The following is an 18,465-nucleotide window of genomic DNA, read 5'->3' as shown; positions in this document are numbered from 1 at the left end:
CCTGAAGGAGTCAATGGGATTAGCCAAAATCAATAAATGTTTGGTATAAGTCATGGAATTTCGTCATGGATATTTTTACTGCACTCTTCTGTGGATATCTCTCCACGTAACGTAACATAATTGCAAATCGATGTTCTTTAACTGTTGACTCAATGTAGCTTAAAAATCAGTGAAGTGTGACGACGTTTTGGTCACCATCATTTATGTTCTGTCATTTTCTCCCTGCGTTCATCTCTTCATTTATATATGCCATCAAGCTGAAATTATGTTTGAATCTGAGAAGTTTGGTGGCTCCGTTTCTGTAAAAGCATCGACCTCACCTCAGCTCTGTTTGGGAACTCGGTCATAAATGTCCAAACACATAACATAAGAAAAAACTGACAGAGAGCAGCGTGCCTGCTGAAAAATACCCCATAGCACACGTCTACAGGGTCATATGTGATGTCTGAGAGGGATGACTTCTGTATGAGTCTATAGATGTTTTTTTCAGGAAAATCCCGCTTTAAATGGCCCCTAATACTGCATGTATACTCACTGTGTAATCAACCTTTAATTACAAAGCATGCACATATGATAGCAGCTTATTTACATGAACAGAAAAGCCCAGAAGAACATACAGTATTTATGGCAGCTGCCTTAAAGAATTACTTTACCCCCAAAATGACCATTTGTATATCAATTACTCACCATGTGTTGCGTTTGAATTGTTTTTTGTTGTTGTTGTTTTTATTACTATTTACAAATACAAAGGAAATCAGACACTATATAAAAAGTATAAAAAAAAGTGTGCAACTTAAAAAGCCAGCAAGAGAACTAGCAAGAAACAAAAACAAATATAACAAACTACAAAACAACAACAAAAAACAGAATAAGTGAGTGCTTAAATTAGGAAAGTGAAACTAAATATGAGGGTTCGTCTCACAGGTCGTAATTTACCGTCTTACTGTAACAAGTAAATAGATGTGGACGTTGGAATTCATGCAGACCACTTTGTTTTACTTCCATGCTTCCACCATAAACAGAGAATCCAAAAAAGGCAAACGTTCATCATGAATTAAAGTAAACAGGGGCCACGTTCAACAACAGAAAAATTAACATTATGCATTTACAAACTCTCACACAACTCATGCAGTATAATGCATGTCTCTTTAACCAGTCATATGCTCAGTACTTTCCAAACACATGAACGTTCACCAAAAACGTTAGAATTTAAACACTTGCACCTATGAGTGGTAGTACCTGTGCATGAGGCTGTTTCTACTTACGTGTTTTAAATTGTAAAGTTTTATAAAAAATGCATGATGGTGAAGTACTGAGCATGCAACTGGATAAATGAGACTGAGATTATACTGCACAAGTTGTGTAAGAGCTGGAGGAGCATTTCTTGCTATAGTTTGCTTGTTAAACGCAGCCCCCGTTTACCTCGTCAAGAATGTTCTTCTTTGTTGGATTCTCCGTTCACCGTTGAGGCATTGTGTTTTCTTCACGAACTCAAGGCAACACAGAATGAGTAATTAAGAAATGATCAGCGTGCGGGTGAGCTATTACTTTATATAGATGTTTAACTGGTTGAACTGTTCAGTCTGCACACCTTAAAAGGCATCAGCCTCCAACATCACTGCATGAAGGTTTGTCCTCACCGCCTCCTCTGAAGCTTTCTTTTCTGATGCTTTCTCAATATTTGCAGACAGGCAATAACTGTTTTGTAATACCAAAAGGCTTATGACATGCAGGACGTTAGAACTCTATGTCTTGTTACATCCCAACTAAATTGTGTATGTATTAATTTTTCCATCTTTTCCCTCATTTGATTTTTGGTAAGTGCATGTTTGAGAATGGAGCAAACAATCAGTTGTTTTAGGGGAACTATTATCTGCATATAGCAAAGCACAGTAGTAGTTTTTGCTTAAATCATTTTCAAAATAGCATAAAATAAAGAAGGTTATGATGCACTTTTTGTGTCAAAAACTGGCTCACAATTTGTTTTGAATCAAAGCAATATTTTTCCTGTAAAATCACTTCAAAAACATTAAATGTTCTTCCATCAGAATTTTACTTTGGTGTTTTTCTGTCTTTTCCTGAGGGGGGCGCTGCAGACTATTAATTGAATATCACTGGCTCCGAGAATAACAACCTACTGAATAACTGGCGCTCACTGAGGGAGGGCATGAGCACATGTTTATGGTGGTGATTTTTAACATCTATATATCATTACAATACTATATAACATGTTTGTATAACCATGCACCATCCGTTTGATACTCAAATGCTTCAAACCAGACTACACTCTAACCGAGATGCGCGGAACAAAACCAAATGATGAGAAACAGCTTCAGATTTGATTTGTCCTCATAAATTTTACCCTTTGAACCCTGGAAAGACATCAGTTTTCTTGTGCTGCATTTAGATGCCTTTTACACACATTTAAACCTTTGAAACCTGAGCAAAGTGTTTTGACATCTTTTGAAAACTGAAAAGGTAATAAGCAACTCAGCAAGAGATGTCCCACAAATTGCTAGAAACTAGGAAAAGGTGCAAAGAAAATGACCTAAAAATCAGTTTATAAAGTGAGAGAGATTATTGGAAGTTTGTTATCATTAAAAAAGGGGCAAAATGTTCAGAAAACTACATATTATTATAATTAATATTACTATTATTATTATTAAATATACATATATGATTTTTTATTTTATTTCTTTATTTCTTACCCTTTTCTTTTGCTAAATTTCTGGTAATTCTCCAATAAATCCTTTTTCTTAACTTTTTCCATGTTTCTGAAAAAAAAATTCTTACAAATCAAATGCTGTGAAACATTAAGAATTGACTTTATGACATAATGTCCAGTATGATGCTGTGAGCTGCCAGCTGGGTGTTTTGTAGTTGCAGAGGTAGTTCTGACCCAACCTGCATCACCAGGTTACCTGTGTTGAATATGAAACCACCAGCTGGCTTGTACTTGTGCTTCTGTGTGTGTGTGTGTGTGTGTGTGTGTGTGTGTGTGTGTGTAAGCTGGTACCTTGTGTTAAACGTAGCATTCGGATGCTGTTCATTAATTCATTCTGTTGCTATGGCTCTGCTTTCCCACAGGCTTCCAGTGTTCGTGGCAAACTCAGGCACAACTGCCACATCACTCTCCCCGTCGTCCCTGTCCCACACACACACACACACACACACACACACACACACAGAGGAGGGAACACATACGTTAACAGACTCCATGGCACAATTCAGGGTGGCACAACACGGCCATGAGCCAGAATAATTCAGCATAACAATTAAAAATGAAGGAGCTGTGGCGAAGCTGTCCCTCAGTGTTCAGGAGTCAAACAGGCCCAGGCAGCGTGTGGAGCGCTCCACACGGCTGCAACCTGTAGTTACAAACTCCTCCTGACACCGTGTATGCAAGTCAACTCAGGGTTTCATCAAGGGGTAGAAATGGTGGTTGGGGGGATTATTTCCTTTAATGCAGGGATCAGAGCCCTCAATCTTTGTGTTCTGGACAGACACACTGATAATGCTCTTGTTTCTCAAGTTTGTGCGTGTTGGTTTTTAGATCTGTGGAAATGGTTTTGTTGCTGATGATTTGACACACTTGCCCTTAGTTTAAATGTGAAAGTGCAGGCCAATTCACCTCAAATCCTGTTCGTTCTGCCCCGCTGGGCACTTGTATCCATCCACAATCCCCAATCCCCTTCTCCACCAGAGAAAGTTTCAGTTTAGTATTTTCTAGATTTTATACAGAGCTGTTCAGACAGTCAGTGGAGCTGCAGCTTCAGTGGCTGTGTTGATGTGAGCACCATTTGAATTTTTGAAATTGACCCTCCCTCTCCTCGCGCCGCCAGCTTGATCCACATCACAGGTATCCCAGCATGATTTGTACTGGGACAGCTCGGCTATTTTATCCCAATTCAAGTCAGTGGAGGGCTAAACTGGAAGTTAGCTGCTCAACTGGCAAAAGTCTCTTATGCTCTTCCACTAGAGGGCCCGACAACAAGGCGGAGGATCCGGGTAATTTTACACCTGCGAAGTTGAACTTTCCTGGTTTCATGTTTTTAAAATGGTAAAAAGAAAAGATGCATTAGCCGTCTTTATATGAAGTCCACACCTCCAACAGTGTGTCCAGTTCTCTTTATACATCCATGGTTGCACCTCAGGAACACAGCTTTTTATTTCATCAGCAGTCACTCACTAAACATTTTTCACCCAAGGTGACAAAGAGGAAGCAAGAAGAGATTCAATTAAAGTTCATGTTAAGTTACCAGACAAGCGAAATCTATACTTCTCTATTCTACATAAATCATCCTAAACATATTTGAGGTGACGTTTGTCCCATGGAAACAAGGAGAGGAGTGAGAGATTGGAAGAGAGTGAAAGAAAAGAAAAGAGAAGCTTTCTTTAGAGCACTTCCTCTCTGTGTCTTCTTCACCAAAAACCCATATCCTGTGAAGAAACCACACGCTTTTACAAGGGTTGGTCCCTTACATCGAGAGAGGTGAGCACGCACGAACGTGCACGCACATTCACACACTTGAGGAGGCCTGTAAATAGGTCACATGTATTTTCTGTTCTACATATCACATGCTGAAATGTGGTTTCGCATGGAGGAAAAAGAAACTGTTTAAGCAAGTTTCTCTCTCTCTTTTTCTCTGTGTGTCTCTCTTTCACTCATCCATCACACACACACACACACATTTATGCCCGGAGATGTTTCCCCCTGCAGGTACACACGGCTATCAGGATATCAGGTGCAGCCGGATCTTACCCGGATCTTCCGCCTTGTTGTCGGGCTCTTGCTTTAGAACTTGTCTTTCCTTTCCAAAAAAGTGTTAAGAATATTCCTTTAAATGAGTGTGAACGCCAAGTTATGCACATGTGTGTCAAGTATGTGTGTGTATTTTTGAACAGATCACATGGTTGGTAAAGCGTGGAATGAATCCACAGGCGGGTGGAATCGATCCACGCTCACCGATCGAGTGAATCCCGAGGGACGACCCAAAAACTTAGGGCAGGATGATGGGACGCAGGGACACCTGTGTCCACACTACACGAAATGATATGAAAGATGCACATAAGCCCCTCAGCGTGATCTGTTTAACAATATGTGTTGTTGTGTGGAGGTACTGGCAGCGGAGGAATAAGTGTTCAGCTCATTTGCTGCAGTAGAAATAGCATTAAAACAATAAAAATATTGTTTTCAAAGCTGGGGTAGGCAGTTGCTTTTTTTTTACTTGGTCCATATGATGGAAAAAATATATATTTATGCACTATATGAAAAGCTTAATCTGTTAAAAAATGCATCATATTTCAGGAGTTTATGGTGCGTTTTTCTACGATGGTTGTTACCTACAGAAGCAAAATGACTACAGCCATCAGGTGAATGCAGTTACAGTAAGTGAAATCAGAAGATCTGTACTTTTACTTTCATTGTACTTTTACTTGTAAAAGTATTAAGAACATTTACACTGTTCACAGCAACTTACACTTTTTCTACCTTTTATGGCAAATTGCCCTTTTTAACAAATCTAGTTTCTGTATCTATGTATATTTTAAAGCTTTTATTGAAAACTGCTCTTTCTTTGTTTGGTTTTACTTTTACTTTTTGTAGTTTCATATTTTGCTATTTTATAATCTTTCACTGATCTTGTGAGATTTATTCTGTTTCAATTTTAGACTTGTGCACATACAATATTGGCTGGTATTTTTCCATTGCCATTTAATTACTTTTATATTAAAACTTGTACAGCACTTAAGTCCACTCAGATTGTATTTTAAAAAACATGACTTGTTTACTCTCTAAACATACATTATCATTATTATAGTATCTTTAAATAATGATACCGAAGTAACTAAATAAATGGACACGTTACTTTACACCTCTGAAGATCAAAACATTTAAGGAAGGTGCACAGCATATCTTACATGTTTTAACCTTTTACACTCTCTGTCATGTATGCGTATGTGTATGTGTATGTGTGTTGATGTTGGCGCGGTCGCTGTGGTCATAAGACCAGTGATCAGGCAGTGATTAGTCAGTAACATAGCAGCCAACTGCAGCAACACTCTGCTAATAACCAGCCATCAGTAGCAGGTCTGCTGAGAGGTGACAACTTGTTCACTGTAAAATAATCTGACTTTATATTCTGCATCCAGACCACATGGTCACTGTCATATGAACCGTATGTGGGTCAGGTGGGTCGGAGGGAGCTGGGACACACAATTTGTGAAAGTGTTTGTGCCAGCTGCAGGCTCCCTGATCTTAGTGAACTCTCCTTTGGAGAGAAATAAGAGAGTCAGAGTCGCAGCCAAGGCTGAGTCTGCATCTATCAGTACCTCATCTCTCACTCTCTAATCTTCTATGTGACACACACTCACCTCGTGCTTTGTGCATGAAAGACGAGCAGCAAGAAGACCATTCAACCAGAAAAGAGGTAGAACCGTTATAGGAAATGGTCCTAATAAAAGCTTATGATTCTGTTGCATCTGTCCATGGTGGATTTAGGCAACAGAAGCACACTGCCAGGTTTAGGAAAAAGAACATTGTGGTTGGGCTCAGCAAACATCGACCTCCCAGGTGAAAGTCTGAGATTATCAGACCCATCACCTGCACCTCCAACCCCGCCCCGTGGGCACCCTCACACTACTTATACTATATTGTTAACTGCAGCGTTTCAACCTGACACTGTCCGGCAGCGTATCATAAGGCCGTGACACGCTCTGTCCAGGCTCATTAACTGACACCATCTGTCCACGCATTATACAGCCGTATAGCCAGTTGCCGTCCGGCAGACCAACAACAAATCACAACACCATGAAAAGATCTATTCGGCCAAATTACAAACTGATGCCGCCCAGTGGCATAATATACTGCAACTGAGGGTGGCTTTAGGCCTCTGTATCTTATGCCAAAATTACTTACAAAGCAGCAGTATATGACGATACGTTCTCATCCCAACTCGTCACACGGTGCCGCTCTGACAGTGACCTTCTGCATCAACCTGTGACATTTTAACCTCAAAAGTTTGTAGAAACCAAGTGCAAATCAACAGGACTGAAAAATGAAGCCAATGCAGAAGTGCAAAAAACTGCAATTCCTCGAATGGTCAAGTAAGACTGAGAAAGCGAGTCAGTCCCCATGAATTCCCATATTAACATACTCAACTTTACAGCAGAAATAAACATGTTTACAGTTGGCTGCAAAACAAAAAAAACAGGTTTGGTCTCTGTAACTCACCTGTTTGCATATTATTAAGGCTTAAAGTTATGCATTAGTAAGGGCGTGGCCACTTTGAGTGACAGGCTGTATGTGAGGTATCACCACATTAAACGACTCAGATCCACAAGAATCAACAACAACAAATACTATATAGAGAGAGCATGAAAAATACAAAATTTGAAACAAATGTATCAACAAAATCTACAAATGAGACTAAAAGTTGTTTCAAAATAATACCCAACAGAGACGTTAAATAGAAATGGAAATTGAGATCTTAAAGAAGGATATGACTCCAGCGGTTGAGGTTCAAAGCGCAAAGGAAAGAAAACAAATATACAGAGAGTTGAAAGAAGTTGAGCACGAGCACGAGATAAAACATAGAGAGAACAGAAGGTGCTAGAAAGAGATACAAATAACTACAGGAAGATGGAAACAAGTGGAGACAGTCGATGGAGGGAGAAAACCAAAAGACTTCCAGCAGGTCTATAATGATACCTGTAAAGAATTTAAAGAACGGAACAACGTGGAGGTTCAACTAAAAATGAGAGCTGAATAAAACTTTAAAGGAGCGGGAGAGGAAACCAAACACAATTCTCCTTTTTTTAGATGACAAGACAGCAAACAGTCAAAATACAAAAAAATAAATTGTGAATTTTGAACCTAAGTGAGTGACTTTGAGGGAAATTTTCAAGACGACACATTTTTCATTATTATATCATAGCTTTTTAGAACATATATTGTATGTTATGTTGAAAAACTAATGAATTCAGAACAACTTTAGAACTGAATATTTAGGGGACTGTTCTTTATTTATGAGGGGGGCGGGGGTGGTGCAAAATGTGGGAGACATTTCAAATAATTTTTTGAGCATTTTGGAGGGACTTATGTTTTCTAATTTTGGCTTAAGGGAGGGGCATACAGCTTTAAATGGCTGTATTTTATATTTATTTTGCTGACGATTTTGAAAGAAAACAAGGCATGTTTTTCTTCAAAACATTTTGGCCATTTTTGTTTTTTAATTTTCAGTGATTTTTAAAGAAAACTTTTTGTCTTTTGTTTCTTTTAAAACATTTTGGTGATTTTTTTTTTTCATTTTTTCTTTCAAAAATTGCCAAAATTACACCATTAATTGTAGCCACAGAAACTGTAAAAACAAAAATTCTGATTCAATTTTCAAATATCTGACAGTCCTTAAACACATAATGTGTTACTTTACGGGTTTGTTAAACAGATTTCCATGACTTTTCCAAAAGTTTCATGGAATACGTAGTTTTCCAAAACTTTTCCAGGTCTGAAAATTGCGATTTGCAAATTCAGTGACTTTTCCAGGTTTTTCATGATCGTATGAACCCTGGTGTGTGTATACGTGCCATGGTGTGTGTGTGGGGGGGGGTTACGATAAGGAGAATCCCAGGACGGAGGCCTCGTTGGTCTCTGTGACCTTTTCACACACGTCCCCTCCCATCAGCCGAGTCAGGCCTGGTGATGCCCCGTGTGACTGCCACAGGCATGCAGGGCCAACTGGGCTGTGATGTCATAAGCATGTGTCCCCCAGCACTTCCACCCGTCCGCCCCTCACTCCCACCCCGTCACTAACTGCCAGCCTGCAGCAGAGCGGATCAGACTGGACCCTCAGGGACACACCGGCCACGGCTGGACTAAGGCGGTGGGGGAGGAGGGGGTGACACCGCTGCGCTGAGTGTCTCAGGTGTCAGCCTTGTGCTTTCTAATATTAAAGCCTCTTGGCTGTGTGTGTACCCATGTGTTTGTAAAGTGTTGTTTATGTGCAGTGTATTTTTAGGTGACTGCATTTTCCACTCCTTGTGCAGCGCAGAGCGACAGAGGGGAGATATGAGGCGGGTGGTGGGGGGTTACGGTGAATCTGGGGATCACCTGGCTCTTGTGTGATAATGTTTATCATTAAAATATACTGATGTAGTCCAAAAAATATTCTGAGCATGCTTTTTGTTTAGTTTAGCACATGATTTTCTGTAAATAGTTGCCATATTTGTTACATTCCTTTTGCATTGCAGCCTAAAACTGTGCTCGGCTCGCTTGCTGTCATTGAGTCAAACATCATAAACCCACATTAGCGGCAGAAATAGTCCAAATAATGACGTACGCCGTCGTTCTTTTTAGGTTTTTCTTAAAGAAAGAGCCAAGAGCGTTCATATCTGAGTCATATTTATCATTTTCTGGGCTCGCTCATCTGCACTCCTAAATTGAATACTTCCCACATTACATGAAAATAACACAATATTCTGAGATCAATATTCTGAATGTGAAAAAAGCCAAATGAGCGGTGGTGGATGAAGTACCTGTATGCCTCACTCGAGTAAAAGTACAGATATCTTACCAGAAAATGACTATGGTAAAAGTTAAAGTCATTATTAAAATATTAATTGAGTAAAAGTTTAAAAGCAGGGACACTTAATGTGCTTTGCTTGGAGGCCAGGGGCCAATCGCAGCAGCCCCATAGATATATTTCTAGGATTTTAGGATGTTTTCGAGGACTTGAGGATGTTCAGGATGTTGCTGAGATTTTAGGATGTTTCAGGATATTTTTGCGATTCAAGGACATTTTTAGGATTTTAGGAGCTTAGTTAGGACCTCTGTCGGGATTGCAGGGGATTTCTATTCTATTTTGATGCTGTTTTATGCACTCTGGCACCTTATGTAAACTAAAAGTACAATCAAAACTCCAGTGTGAATCACTTTATTATTATTGTAAATTAAAAAATGGTCCGGGGGCAATGGGGAAATGTAGTTAATTAATAGTAAAAATGTTATTTAGAAAATGTAGTGGACCATAAATGTTGTGACAGCCTACGTTACAAACTGACAGGAGAAATGTGCACACCCTTTTCTTTTTTCTTAATTGTTCTTATTCATTTATTCCTTAATTGTGAATCGTTTATTATGTACTGTATGTTTAAATGCTCAAAAAGCAATAAAAGTTTAATCGTAAAAAAGAGTAAAAGTAAAACGTTGAAAGAAGTTTAAAAACTCAAGTTAAGTACAGATACTCTCAAAAAATACTTAAGCACTGGAACAAAGTATTATAACTTCTTTACACAACACCCCTGCAAATGAGATGTTATCTTTGGCACAGATAAACTCTTGTTGAAACTGTTGAAGTGCTGAATGGGATTAAATGTGTTTTTGTCGCCAAGAATATTATCTAGTCAGATTTATGACTTTGGCATGAATCTCGTGAGTGCGCACACTACGTACAAATGCAGGGATTGGGTGTGGTGGCTCCTGTATTTTAATTGAAATATTTTCTCCACTGTTTATTACAAGATGTTTCATTGATGAATGCCAACATTCACACCATCTCCCTCTCCCTCTCTCGGCATCAAGCCAGCTGGTCTGTTCACTGCAGGCTTGTGCGGTTTTGTGGTTTATGATTTCATAAGCTTTCCACAGGATGAGCAGCAGAGCTGCAGCTCTGATGAATGACGGAGGCCCGTCACACATAATGAGAGCGGATCTCAGTCATATGTCTGCTGGACAGACATGGAACATGATGCTTTTCATATAAACTAATAAAAAATATAATTCACTGAATAACGTTACAGATGATATGACATCAACTTCCATGGCTGCTGTGCTTCCTATTCAGCTAAACGCTTTCTAAAGTGTTGTAATGACAACAATCAGCGAGTTTCCTGTTTTTTTAAACTGGAAACAACTGATCTGATGGTCATTTGAGAGCATGAAAAACAAGCTGTTAACAAAAAACACACAACATGAAGCAACATCAGACTTCATTTGGAGCTGTTTTTGTGCCCAACTGATAAATCGAAGTCCAACATTTACCCTCATTTTAGCTCTGGTTTTAGTTCCCACCAACTCCTAAGGTAAATAGCGTGTTACATTTGCTCTGGGAGATCAAATTTTCAGTGTTCCCACTCAAACAATTTCAACTGGAATGTCCCCTGAATTTGGGAAAACCTCTCCATGGATGTATGAAGACACCTGGATACAGCATTGGCAGCAGGGCCCCATCCATCCCGATGAAAGTTGCTAAGTGGTGCAATAAGCCAAAATGGTCCAACTGCCGCATAAAAAATAAGTAGAGCCTGGCTATTACTGCATTTTTGGGGCTGATGCCGATATTGGGATGTAAAAAATTTTAGATATTTATATATTATATCGGCCAATATATATATATATATTTATACATATATGCAATGCAATTATCCCTCTCTCAACTGCTTGTGACAAAGATATGTAATATAGGCATGATATTTCAAAGTTTAAAAATTCATCAATGCGCTGCAACTTCATTGTGAATTTTATAATCCTAAATTAGCCTTTTCTGCAATATGTTATTTTAAAAATAAAATTTTCATATATTAGATAACATATTTGGCGATACTGATGTGTGTGTGTGTGTGTGTGTGTGTGTGTGTGTGTGTGTGTGTGTGTGTGTGTGTGTGTGTGTGTGTGTGTGTTATGGGCTGAAATTGGAGGATAAAAAAATAGATATCAATATATCGGACAGGCTCTAAAAATGACCCAAATGATCAGCACTGGTCCTCATTTTGGGCCCACGGAGCAGGCGCCATAGAGATTTACAGCCGCCGAGCACAGCCAAGTGACTGACTTCCAGTTTAGTAGGGGATCAAATAATTTAATCTTGTGTCTCTCTTAGTCTTTCCAAATATTACCAGACTGAATAGATTCAATCTTAAAGTGAGTTAAAGCACAAAGTGGGTTTATGTAGAGCTTTATGCCGTAATCCACTGCCTGCTGCTTCTGGGAATAACATAATGACAGTAAACCGAAACAGAAAATTTGTGGAAATCAAAAATCCTTGATCTGAAAGAAAAATAAAGCTAAAGAATCTGCAGGGCAGAGGGATAATTCTCTGTGAGTTCATCAACACTAGCATCACCTTTTTATTTTATATGTATTAATTTGACCTGAAAAATGCTGATTAGTGCAACTTTAAAGATAAAAAAGTCGAAGGCCAAAAAACAGATATTGTTATTGTTATTGCCTGAAGTTATCTTTCCTCGCCTACACGTTTCATTATATGCAATAAAGACAGGGACAATATAAGAGAAAAACAAAGAACAATAATTTCACTGTCTATCACATAATGATAGAAAATAGTCTGAGGTCAGGGGGTCACAAACAACAGCAAAAAAAACATAAAACCATGAAAGACCCACATAAAATTACATAAAAACACAAACACTTCCATCAGTAAAGACAAGCAGGTGTGCAAAGTTGCATTAAATGTATGTTATGTAACATCTCGTTTTGGCTAGAGGTCCTCTGAGGCGGCAACCAATGGCTGAAAGGAGTGGCGAAGGGGCTGATTCTGTGATCATGTGCCAAACATCTTAAAAAAATCTTACACAACCTCTTTACCACAATAACAACTTCTTCCGGGCTGTAGATTTGCATATAGTGGCTGCCTGATTTGCATATAACATGTTCTTTCAGTTCATAGGCATGTTCATTCCTTCTTAACAGGTCTGTCAGGGCAAGTCATTGCATTTATTGTGTGTGTGTGTGTGTGTGTGTGTGTGTGTGTGTGTGTGTGTGTGTGTGTGTGTGAGTACAGCAGGTGAGGGTGTATTATGCAATCTTAAGTGTTCAGGGAGTGGAAGTGCTTAAGGAGTGGAAATTTAATGTGAATCGCTTTCATTGCATAATTTTACATTTCATAAAGTTCATTCTGCGAGTGTCTCCTAAATGTTGCTATTTACCTGGAGTCACAATAATGCATGCAGATGCAGAAAATGTTTGTGTAACCCCTCTTCAAACAATGCCTCGTTCTTAAGTCCCCTTCACTCGATGTCAGCGCTTTTCAAACCTCTCACCCAGTGTCTTCCTGTGACCTGACAGGCAGCAGCCTCAGTCTTGACACACTGCCCTGACTTACACATCCTCCAAAGTAGTTACGTAAGCTTTTCTCTCTGCTTATGAGATGCAAGCATTTGCATATTGGCACAGTTTGCTCTTAAAGGGACAGTTCACCCCGAATTAAAAAGCACTTTTTTTTTTATTTTTAGTGCTATTTATCAGATTGCTCTGGTATGAGTTGTTGAGTGTTGGAGATATCAGCCGTAGAGATGTCTACCTTCTCTCCAGTATAATGGACTACATGGTGGTGCTCAAAGTGCCCAAAACATAGATCTGAACGAGTATTATTATTATTATGGGGTTGTATGCCTCCCTGCACCAGTCAAGTTGTACAGTTTCAAGGTGGAATGAATGTCACCAACCTCCAACCTTTGCTATCGCTGGCATGGAGGCATAAAATCTCAACAGCAATCATGACCCGGTTACTCAAGATAATCCACAGACCTTGTTGTGAACAGTTTCATGTAGGACCTATTTTCTTTCTAATCAACTACACCCGCCAACCATATCACGGTGCAGAAGCAAACATGCATCAAATCATGGGCAAGAGGCTTGAATGAGATTGGGCTGATCAATACCAATATTCGAAGATTCGTTTTGTTTTCCATACACAGTTTTTAAGTTTGAACAGGCTCTGCAGGATGTTCAGTGTGACAGCGACACTTATGTAATATAATGAACAAGCTAACAGAGCTTAAAATGTGTAGGAAATGTGCAACAATAATTTTTGCCAACCCTAGATATCAAACAGAAACTGTTTTGTATTAAGTTGCTATAAGCTGTAAATTTACCGCCCCGAGCAGAAAGTCTCTCCTCTCTCCTCCTCCATGCCGCTGCCTGCTTGTCCGCAGCTCTCTGTACCAAAAATCAAAATGTCCCAAGAAGTACACTGCATGGAGAAAAAAACGACCGCTCGACTAGAAGCAATCTCCAATTCCAACTTTCACGGGGCAGCCCTAAAAGGAGCTATTTTCTTTTTACCAATCTACACCCATCAACAGTATCACCCTGCAGAAAGAAGCATGCATCTACTGCTACAGGTAGCAGTGCTCTAAGCACCACAAGCTGAGCGCATTGAGTTAAATTATATTTGAAAAAGGCAGATATCTTGAGAGCTGATATCTCCAACACTCGAAAACTCACACCAAACAATTCAGACTGATAAATAGCACTACAGGTAGGACAGAAAATATCTATTTTTGATTTTGGGGTGAACTGTCCCTTTCATAAGCACATACCGTACTCTCTTTCTCTCTCACCTGCTGTCCTGCTGCAGGTCTGAGCAGGGAAATCCCTCAACATGCTCAAGAGGAAATCAAAAGTGGCTGGGTGGGGGGGCTCCTGCACGTCTGTTCATGAGTATAAATGCGTGTGCGTGATCCTACACGTCAAAGCCGTGAGCAGTAGTGAGAATAATTACATAATAACAGGCCAGTCCTCCAGTCTCCTGTACCCTTGAGGTGAGGTGTGGGTTTTCTTTGGGGGGGTGGCAATCTACCTGACAAAAAAAACCTCACAAAAATCGGGATAATAAATAAGATGAGCCCATATTAGCAGGTGGTGGGTTAGCGGGCTGTATGCAACGTCCCAAATTTCATAGGAGAAACAATGATTTGTAACACGAAACTGCTTTATTCAGTGTTTTTACCAGTTTAAATAAGCGGTACCATTTGCGCTGGAAAGGGAGGAAACCTGCGGACAATTCAGTTCCCGGTAAAAAAACGCTTTGACAATGAACACTGAAGGAATTGTAACCAGGAGAAGTTTCAACTGGTTGCAATATGCAATTGTCACCACTTGCTGCCACTAAATCCTTTTGAATCTTACACACTTAATCTTTAAGTAAATCTGGAAATTGAAATGATGATGCAATATTTCCCTCTGAGACAAAGCGAAACAGCATAATCACAAACTAGAAATCCTTAAGTAAAGTATAAGTCCTTAGTTACTTTCCACAACTGGTTTCCTAGTCTTAGTTCTTTCACCTCACCTGCTCTGTACTCCTGCTTCCCCCTGGATGTTCACTAGTCACTCGCATGAATAAATTGATGAGAAGTAGAACAGGTAAAACAAACCCAAAGATACAATCTGCTGGGGAGAAAAAATGCAGACTTGCAGATTTTTCTCACACAGATTTGTCAGGATGAATGACTGATGAGGGGGAACAGACAGTAAATACAAGTAAACATGACAGTCGGAGCGCTCCTGTCTGTGTGTCTGTGTGTGTGTGTGTGTGTGTGTGTGTGTGTGTGTGTGTGTGTGTTTTCTTTGGAAATTAGCTGTTTCTTTATGTATTATTAAGAAGCTGAAGAATACAAGCAAGATCAACTTGTTTTTCTTTTATGAGGGTGTTTCATATTGATGACTCGTTTGTGAGTCAGTGATTTGTAGCCAAACAGAAATAACTTCATGTTATGGGAAGTTGACGCTGACCTTTCGGATACTTTCATTTAAAACATTTTTCAGTTAGACTGGATTAATCACAAATTACCAAGGTTACACACAATACACACACAGGCACATCTGTGTTTGTCCGTGGCTCTGAGGAGTAGTGGATCCAGGTTGTTGTTGGATGTCATGTTTAATATCGTCACGTGGCCACTGGAGCTCTATTATTCATGAGATCAATGCTGAGATTCAACCAGGCCTGATACAGTACAACCTTTACCCCCTCAGGCTCCCACCCTCCGTTCTTCCTTCTCGATATTTCTCGGTAGATTATTTTCCCTTCACGGTTCTCTTTTCTGCTGAGATTGAGCTGTGAGAGCTGCCGACATAAAAACTGAGTGTTCACCTCAAGGGGATGACAGGGAGGCAGCGAGGCGGACACCGGTGTCAGAAACCCACCAATGACCAGGGAAGTGTAAACTTCATGTCCCACAATTCCTGAGCTAAAGCTCGTAGTCACTCACTCACTATTTCCTCCATGACAAACATGATAAACACTCAGTAGACGACTCGCTGGTGAGAAGTCAATCGAGATCTTGGACACTTAAGAGTCATTATGCATCACTGACAGGTGTGATGCGCTGTTAAATAACTGCAACAACATCAAATAATCTTTTATAAAACTAAATGTAAATATATAATTTATGTTAACTTCAAGGTTATTCAACTTAAACTTTCTAGTTTTAAAATGTTTTATGGTCTAAAAAGTGCACCGTAAAACGATTTAGTGTTACTGGAAATAATATGTGGTGCTATAATTACAAGTAACACAACCTGATCACGAGAATAATTTACATTTCTGCAAAACAACGATTTTACCCTACATTTCTATGTTATGTAGCAGATAAGCTGAAACTTTATGTGATACAACGCTGTGTTTAATGCTTGGTTAGGTTTAGGCAGACATACCAGCTGCCTATAGTTAGGAAAAGATCAAGTCTTGGCTTAAAATAATTGCTCTCTATAGCATCATTCCAGCAGGAAACACAGCAAGGGGCTGCTCAAAGACACAAGTTTGGTGCTGCTTGAAATGTAGCAACGGAGGTAAAGATCATGTTTTGGCTTGAAATTCCTGGGTAATTAATTAATCTGGGTGGAAACATAGCAATGGACTGCTGAAAGACACCCACGTTTGGGGACTAAAATGCTGCTCGAAAAGCAAGGCTGGGAGAAACGATCATATTTTGGCCCAAAAACACGGTATTGGTGAGACATTCCCGCATGGAAAAACACAGCCATGTCTTGGTGGAAAAACAGCTGCTTTTTGTAGCGTTTATCTGGGTGGAAACACAGAAACCGGCTGCTAAAAGACAAAATGCGGTGGCTAAAAAGCGGCTCAAAATGCAGCGACACCTTGCTGAAAAAAAGGACTGGTTTTGCTGTGTGCTGGTCTCTCTGTGTGGTCTGCAGCTTGACAGTCATCTCAGCTAGCTGACACACAACCACCCACTCCATCCACCTCCTGTTGACAAAGTCAGCTCAAATACTACGTCATTTTAGAAATGTTGAGACGATACATCTAAAGCGTACAATGTAACTTATCCACGGTTTGCACAAATGTACAATGCCAACATTTTCGTCAAGCGACCGGACTGAGTAACAGTCACACAAAAAATACTTTTTTTCTTAAATTGTGAAACTATTACTCTGTAATGTAACAAAGAACAATGTTACATATTCAAGTCGACTCTTTCCACAAATCCTCCAACACTCAACATGCAACAGTTGCACCCACACAAACACTCAAACATGCATATTTGTATTCTTCCATGTGGAAAACATGACTGCTGCACCAGGAGCCAGAGCAACGGGGAAGGAGAGACTAACCATGCATGCTGCATGCTGCCTCCAAGGGCCATCAAATATGCACAACTACCAGAATCACTATACATAATGGACCACACATATGCACACAAATCTGGAGCCGAGATGGAGCCACTCGCCCATCGCTCGTCACTTATACACGTGAGAATCTGTGAGCTTGAATCACATTGTGTGCCAGTTTTTACACACATGGGGCTGGTTATAAGCCTTTTTCACAGCAGACAATCTGACTTTTCCTGGTAAAAGCACAAGTGTTAGCTATGACAGTAAAGGTATAGTTCAGAATTTTTGAAGTGGGGTTGTATGAAGTACTTATTCATGGTAAGTGTAATACCTACAGGAGATTGCTGCCAGTTTGAAGAGGCGGACAGGAGTCCTACACGGAAGCTTAGCAATGTGCTGCTGTGGGCGACGGCAGCAACAAAACGTTGCCATTATTGCTATTGCGATGTTTATTCCATGGTACTTTCTGGTTTATTCAATTTTCAACCGCCTTAAACAGAGGAAAATGTTGCTTTCTACTATCATCTTCACAAATAAATCAGCTCCATACCCCCCCTAAACAATCAGAACAATTTGCTAAGGTTTCAAAGGGTTAACTATTGTGCTTTAGACTGCAAGTGAAAATGTGAAACTACTAATATTAGAAGATACAATCAAACGGACATGTTCAGATTACGTACAGACAACATCACTTTGTAGGTTTTGGACACTAATTGAGTATAACTGTCTTTAATAAGATCCCGATTCTTTCTGAGTGTCCCAACAAACATGTCAGTGTTTCATAGCAACTCATAAATATTTTCAAGTCCAGTATCCAAAAGGCCTCACCCCTGAGAACTACAACTCAGCAGCCCTGGGAACTACAACTCAGCGGCCCTGGGAACTACAACTTCCACCCAGAGACGTCAATGTGTCTCCGTGCCGGTTGTCTTGTCTGTGACGTCCCTGCAGGGCTGTGTATGTGCTGCTCTGGGCTTCCTGTGCGTGGACGACTGGACAGTGATGTCAGCACATAGGCCGCAGATCTGGTCAGTGGAGTCCGGTTGAGGTCTGGGACCGCGTGGAGCTGCAGCAGCTGGAACAGAATCCCAAGG

Source organism: Plectropomus leopardus, chromosome 7 (assembly GCF_008729295.1).
Source record: "Plectropomus leopardus isolate mb chromosome 7, YSFRI_Pleo_2.0, whole genome shotgun sequence".
In the NCBI taxonomy this organism is placed as follows: domain Eukaryota; kingdom Metazoa; phylum Chordata; class Actinopteri; order Perciformes; family Serranidae; genus Plectropomus; species Plectropomus leopardus.
This window is presented reverse-complemented; position numbering follows the sequence as displayed.